Source organism: Leptodactylus fuscus, chromosome 11 (genome assembly GCF_031893055.1).
Source record: "Leptodactylus fuscus isolate aLepFus1 chromosome 11, aLepFus1.hap2, whole genome shotgun sequence".
Classification (NCBI taxonomy): domain Eukaryota; kingdom Metazoa; phylum Chordata; class Amphibia; order Anura; family Leptodactylidae; genus Leptodactylus; species Leptodactylus fuscus.
Window position 1 is genome coordinate 77,345,234 of NC_134275.1, and position 7,029 is coordinate 77,352,262.

Below are 7,029 nucleotides of genomic sequence, written 5' to 3' on the forward strand. Positions count from 1 at the left end.
CTATCCCAGAACACCACCTACTCCTCCTGCTAAGGCCTAGCTCTGTAAAAGCGACACTCAGCACAGAACCATGGGAGGCATGGGTTTATATACAGAGTAGAGACCGCTCCTCCCAGGTGCAAATGGGAGGACAGACTAATCAACCAGGAGATAAAGCTGCCTACCATCAGTGCGCGCGTGCAAGTCAGAAGGTGTGCACCAATACTCACGACAGGACAACCCCGCAGCGCCAGGATGCCACCCCAGACACTGCGCAGCCAAAAACTCCCCAGGTAAGAAAAATAGAAATTAAAGAACCTAAATACTCCTAACAGTTGGATGGCCGTGCTACTGCCACCGCTGGTTTTCTTCAGCGGCAGGAGCGTGACAATACTGCAGGCCCTGGCAGCTAAGACACTCCCCGGCATCCGCCGGTCTATTACAGCAGATGCCGGGGAGTGTCTTAGCTGCCGGGGCCTGCAGATTGCCACGCTCCTGCCGCTGAAGAAAACCAGCGGTGGAAACGCGGCCATGCTGCAAATCCACTCCTCCTCCACAGGTCCCGGCAGTCAGTTAGCCCCGGGGCCAGTCCCCACCGGCCCCATACCTTTAGTGATGCAGGCCGGCTCCTGCACGGCGAGGCCGCAGGGGCCGACCTGTTCCAATGACAGCCGGGAGCCTAATGAAGGCTCCCAGGCCTGTCATAGATATATATTACTATTAGAGATGAGCGAACAGTGTTCTATCGAACTCACGTTCGATCGGATATTAGGCTGTTCGGCATGTTCGAATCGAATCGAACACCGCGTGGTAAAGTGCGCCATTACTTTATTCCCCTCCCACCTTCCCTGGCGCCTTTTTTGCTCCAATAACAGCGCAGGGTAGGTGGGACAGGAACTACGACACCGGTGACGTTGAAAAAAGTAGGAAAAACCCATTGGCTGCCGAAAACATGTGACCTCTAATTTAAAAGAACAGCGACGCCCAGCTTCGCGTCATTCTGAGCTTGCAATTCACCAGGGACGGAGGTTTCCGTCCAGTTAGCTAGGGCTTAGATTCTGGGTAGGCAGGGACAGGCTAGGATAGGAAGGAGAAGACAACCAACAGCTCTTGTAAGAGCTAAATTCCAGGGAGAAGCTTGTCAGTGTAACGTGGCACTGACGGGCTCAATCGCCGCAACCCAGCTTTCCCAGGATCCTGAATGGAACACACTGACAGTGTATTCCCGTATACCCCATATATACACCCCAAATCCCCGTTCCAACGGTGTGCCCCCCCACCTTCACCTCAGAAATACCCTGCAAGTCCCCTAGCAATAGAATTGGGGCTATATACACCCACTATTTTTGCTACTGCCATATAGTGCCATTGTCTGACTGGGAATTCCAAGAATATATTGGGGTTACAAATACCCTCATTTCTTGCTACTGCCATATAGTGCCAGTTTCTGACTGGGAATTCAAAGAATATATTGGGGTTACATATAACTTCAATTCCAGGGAGAAGCTTGTCAGTGTAACGTGGCACTGACGGGCTCAATCGCCGCAACCCAGCTTTCCCAGGATCCTGAATGGAATACACTGACAGTGTATTCCCGTATACCCCATATATACACCCCAAATCCCCGTTCCAACGGTGTGCCCCCCCACCTTCACCTCAGAAATACCCTGCAAGTCCCCTAGCAATAGAATTGGGGCTATATACACCCACTATTTTTGCTACTGCCATATAGTGCCATTGTCTGACTGGGAATTCAAAGAATATATTGGGGTTACAAATACCCTCATTTCTTGCTACTGCCATATAGTGCCATTGTCTGACTGGGAATTCAAAGAATATATTGGGGTTACGTGCACCCACAATTTTTGCTACTGGTATATAGTGCCAGTTTCTGAGTGGAAATTCCCCAAATAATTTGGGGATTCATTCACCCTACATCTCAGGCTCTTGCCATATTCACCCAGGTTGTCAGTGCTGCACCAGCTCGTTCCCAGACAGCTCGTCCCGAAAAACACGTTACCTATATAGAGGATTTGGACAATGAAGACAACATGTTCTAAATCTAATGTCTGCACCTTCTCCAGAATTAAAATAAAGGCAGCGTTTAACTTTCAAATAGCACTGCACAAAGGAAGATCTTATCAGCTTGTCTCATGACATGCTACTAAAAAGTGTCATTTGTGTATCTTAATGTAAATATAGTTGTATAAGCTTTTTGGGTTTTAGGCACTGCCAAGTTTTTTATTACCACCCGCTCCCTTATAATGATGATGACGCCAAAGTCACTGTGGGTGTTCAGAGCTCACAGCTTTGGTTGACATTTGTCTTGCTCTCTGTCGGTACTAGCTGTCTTTTTGGATACCGTAAAGTTATGTTGACTTTATTAACAGCTATAGAAGCTTTAGCCAGGTTGTGACGGTGTGTAACCCTAACAACACTAAGTGGGATACACATTAATAGTCAGTCTATGTACGCTAAACGTATCACTGAAGTAATTTTTTTTCCCTCTCCCCTAATATAAGAAAGGAACAGACATTAGACCTAGACCGGGGTTCGAGGCTTGTAAAAATCCAGTATTATTTGTTCTTCATGATGTGAAATATGTGTTGAAAAGCAACCCAAGATGAAGTCAGTCATATGTGCCAGTGTGTTACTTGGCATGCCTTTGCTGGCCCCAACTGTAAGGGTCACTCTCCATTTCCTCCATTTTCCACTCCCCTTCACACCATTTGTGGTGAAGCAATGGGATGCACTGAAGTGCACCCTCTAGCCTCGTGTGGGACAGGGACATCAGATGCCACTCCAACCCCCTCGTCTTCCTCCGCCAGCCAATGGTGCGAAGATGAGAGGAGTGTGCTCTGAATGTTTTCTGCCTAGCAGAGGCTAGTTCTCACTTACGAAAATGGCCCCACTTTGACCTGTATATCATGCACAATGGTGTAGGTTTCAAAGAAACATGGCACCAACAAGTTGAAAAACGTGGGCCATGCGTGGACCGTGTTTGAGTCTGGCAAGCTCCAGATCTGCTACCAGGTTCCAGCCATTATCACAGGCGCAAAAATGCCAGGCCCCAGGTGTAGCAGGGAAAAAAAAATGCCATCTCAGCCAGGATGGCATCCCTGACCTCGGAGGCACTGTGCTGTCTGTCCCCCAAGCTGATCAGTTTCAGCACGGCCTGCTGACATCTCCCCACACCAGTGTTACAGCGTTTGCCGCTAGTAGCTGGGGTGGAGGTTGCAGCATCGTAGGGTTTCAGTCTACTCCTGCCATGAATTTTGGCCTGGGAGAGGAGATAGGCCACCCCAGTTTGCACCCGGGAACCAGACTCCACCACATTCACCCTGCCTGTCATTAAAGATAAGCACTGCAGCATCCCTGACCACAGGTGCTTGTCCATGTGTCGGTGGTCAAGTGGACCTTGCAGCAAAGCGCAGAGCTCTGGGCCCGACTGATGTTATGGGACACATGCAGACGCAAGGCAGGGACAGCACACCAAGAGAAGTAGTAACGGCTAGGCCCAGCATAGGGAGGTGTCCCAGCTGCCATCTGCTGACGGAAGGCCTGGGTATCCAGAAGCATAAACAAACACCAACATCTCCAGGGCCAGCAGTTTATCGATGAGGCTGTTAAAGGCTTGGGCATGGGGGTGGGTTGTGTTGTACTTCTGCCTGCAATGAAAAGCTTGGGAGATGTGGAGTGGCTGGGAAGAGGCGCATGATGGTGCAGGCCAAAAGGGCGCATGAGGGTGAACTCCCCAATGTGTCAGAGATAGGTGTGTAGGTGTCCTTGCATCATATACTTGCACCATACTTGGCTTTGGAAGTTAATTTTGTGCCAAAAAGTGGTTAAGACAGTGATACCTCAGCTACTCCCGTTACACTGTCTATTGACAACTCCAGCACTGAAATTACCATCTTTGGAAGTGGACCACCACTTCTAAGATCCCAAAGGAAGTAGGCAAGAGATGTGCAGTGCAGAAAAAAAGATGAGAAAATAAGTGCAGGCTGTAGAGCACAGAGGGATTGGAGAGGACAGAGCTGGTGTCGGCCAGGTATTCCCACAACATGCGCCTATACTTGTCCCTCCTGGTGACACTAGGCCCCTGAGTGGCAGTAATTTGTCCAGGGGGGGCCATTAACGTGTTCCAGACCTAGGAATAAGTCTTCCAACAGGGTAGAGTTTTGCATGCCTTTGCTTCTACCCACTGTTTTTGTTGAATTAGCTTCCGTCCACATCTACACTGCTTTAGCCCCTAAACATCACCCCAGTTTATGCCTTTGCTTCTACCCTGTTTTTTTGTTGAATTAGCTTCCGTCCACATCTACACTGCTTTAGCCCCTAAACATCACCCCAGTTTATGCCTTTGCTTCTACCCTGTTTTTTTGTTGAATTAGCTTCCGTCCACATCTACACTGCTTTAGCCCCTAAACATCACCCCAGTTTATGCCTCTGCTTTTACCCCCAGTTTTTTATGCTTAGCTTGCCTCCACATCCACACTGCTTTTGCCCTACACATTACCCCTATCCATGCCTGTGCCTCTAGCCATAACTCTGCCACCCATGGAAACTCATGGTGCAGAAAGTGAGGGAGCTGACTCTGAGGAACCCTTGGGTTTTGTAGCTGGTACTCCATCAAAGGTCTCTGCTGCTCACACACCCTGCTCAACATACGGTATCTAGGGTTTGAGCGTGTGGTGACCTCGCACAACAGTAGGTGCTTCAGGCAGATGTAGGCCTTGCTGGAGTGTATTGCGGCTAGCTCCAGGTACTGTAGACTTGGGAAAGTGGGTGTCCAAGTGCCCCACTTTCACCCTTATCTCTGCTAATTTGGGGTATGTTTTTAAAAATCGTTGCACCACTAGATTGAACACGTGGGCCAGGCATGGAACGTGTTGGAGGCTGGCAAGCTCCAGAGCCCTCCAACAAGACAAAAAAGCCTGGCCCCAGGGGCAGCGGGGATAAACAAATTGCCATCTCATCCAGGATGGCATCCCTGACCTCAGAGGCAGTGTGCTGTCCGTCCCCCAAGCTGATGAGCTTCAGCCCAGCCTGCTGACGTCTCCCCACACCAGTGTTGCAGCGTTTCCAGCTCGTAGCTGGGTTCAATCTAACAGCGGAGGAGGAGGGTGGTGTTTCAGCCCTCCTCCCAGGAATGTTGTGTGGGGAGACAAGTCAGTCTACCACATTTTGCGACCCGGTCCATGCCTCAAGTACATTCAACCACTGTGCCAAGATTAAAAGTTAGCGTCCCTGTCCGCATGCACTTGTCCATTCATAGCTGGTCACGTGGAACTTTTGGGCAAAGCGCTGAACTTAGGGACCGCCTCATGTTTGGGGAAAAGTGCTGGTGTGGACGGCACAGTGAGGTGGCGCAGTAGCCAGCAGGCCCAAAAAGGGCAGAGTGTCCACAAGCCGGGACCCCAACATCTCCTGGGCCAGAATTTTTTAGATGAGGCCGTTGAAGCCTTGGGCATGTGGGTGGGTTGTGCTGTACTTTAGCCTGGAATGAAAGGCCTGGGAGATGGGGAGTCGCATTGCAAAGTGTGTAAACCACACTCAGTTTGTCCTCGACCTATACATTTAGAAATTATCTCCCCCAGCGAGGAACGTGGCCTCGATGGGGGAATTTTTCTAAGGAAGCTAGAAAAGAGGGCATCTTGGGCCTTGCTGGCTCAGGTCTAGCTTCTGTCATGCAGCTGTCTTCTGCCTCTGGACATCCCTTTGCCTCTAGCCACCTTTTTCCCTGCTTAGCTTGCCTCCACATCCACACTGCTTTTGCCCCTAGACATCACCCCAGTCCATGCCTTAGCTTGTACCCCCAGTTTTTGCTGCTTAGCTTGCCTCCACATCCACACTGCTTTTGCCCCTAGACATCATCCCTATCCATGCCTCTGCCCCTAGCCATAACTCTGCCACCCCTGGAAACTCATGGTGCAGAAACTTTGGGAGCTGACTTTGAGGAACCCTTGGGTTTTGTAGATGGAACTCCATCAAAGGTCTGTGCAGCTCACACACCCTGCTCAAGATATGGTATTGTAGGGTTTCAGCGTGTGTGAATGACGGACAACAGCCTGTGTTTGGACAGATGTAGGCCTTGCTAGAGTGTTTTTAGGCTAGCAGCGACTCCTGTACACTTGCAAAAGTGGGCGCACAAGCGCCGCATTTTCAACAGTAGCTTCGGTACATTTGGGTATGTTTTCAAAAAACGTTGCACCACTAGGTTAGACGTGGGCCAAACATGGAACGTGTTGGAGGCTGGCAAGCTCCAGAGACGCTACCAGGTTCCAGCCATTATCACAGGCGTAAAAATGCCAGGCCCCAGGTGTAGCAGGGAAAAAAAAAAGCCATCTCAGCCAGGATGGCATCCCTGACCTCGGAGGCACTGTGCTGTCTGTCCCCCAAGCTGATGAGCTTCAGCACGGCCTGCTGACGTCTCCCCACACCAGTGTTTTAGCGTTTGCCGCTAGTAGCTGGGGTGGAGGTTGCAGCGTCGTAGGGTTTCAGTCTACTCCTGCCATGAATTTTGGCCTGGGAGAGGAGATAGGGTACCTCAGTTTGCACCCTGGGACCAGACTCCACCACATTCACCCTGCCTGTCCTTAAAGATAAGCAGCATCCCTGACCACATGCGCTTGTCCAAGTGTCGGTGGTCAAGTGGACCTTGCAGCAAAGCGCGGAACTAAGGGCCCACCTGATGTTGAGTGACACGTGCTGGTGCAAGGCGGGGACGCCACACCGGGAGAAGTTGTGACGGCTAGGGACGGCATAGTGAGGTGCCACAGTTGCCATCAGGTCCGGGAAGGCGGGAGTTTCAACAAGCCGGAACGCCAACATCTCCTGGGCCAGCAGTTTAGCGATGTTGGCGTTCTAGGCTTGCGTGGGTGGGTGGTTAGCGGTGTATTTCTGCCGGCGCTCCAATGTCTGAGAGATGGTGGGTTGTTGTAAAGAAGCGCCTGATGGTGCCTTTGATGGTGCAGGAGAAGGAGATAAGACAGAAACAGGGGAGGATGAGGGAGAAGTCAACAAAGTGGCGGAGGCAGATGAAGTGAT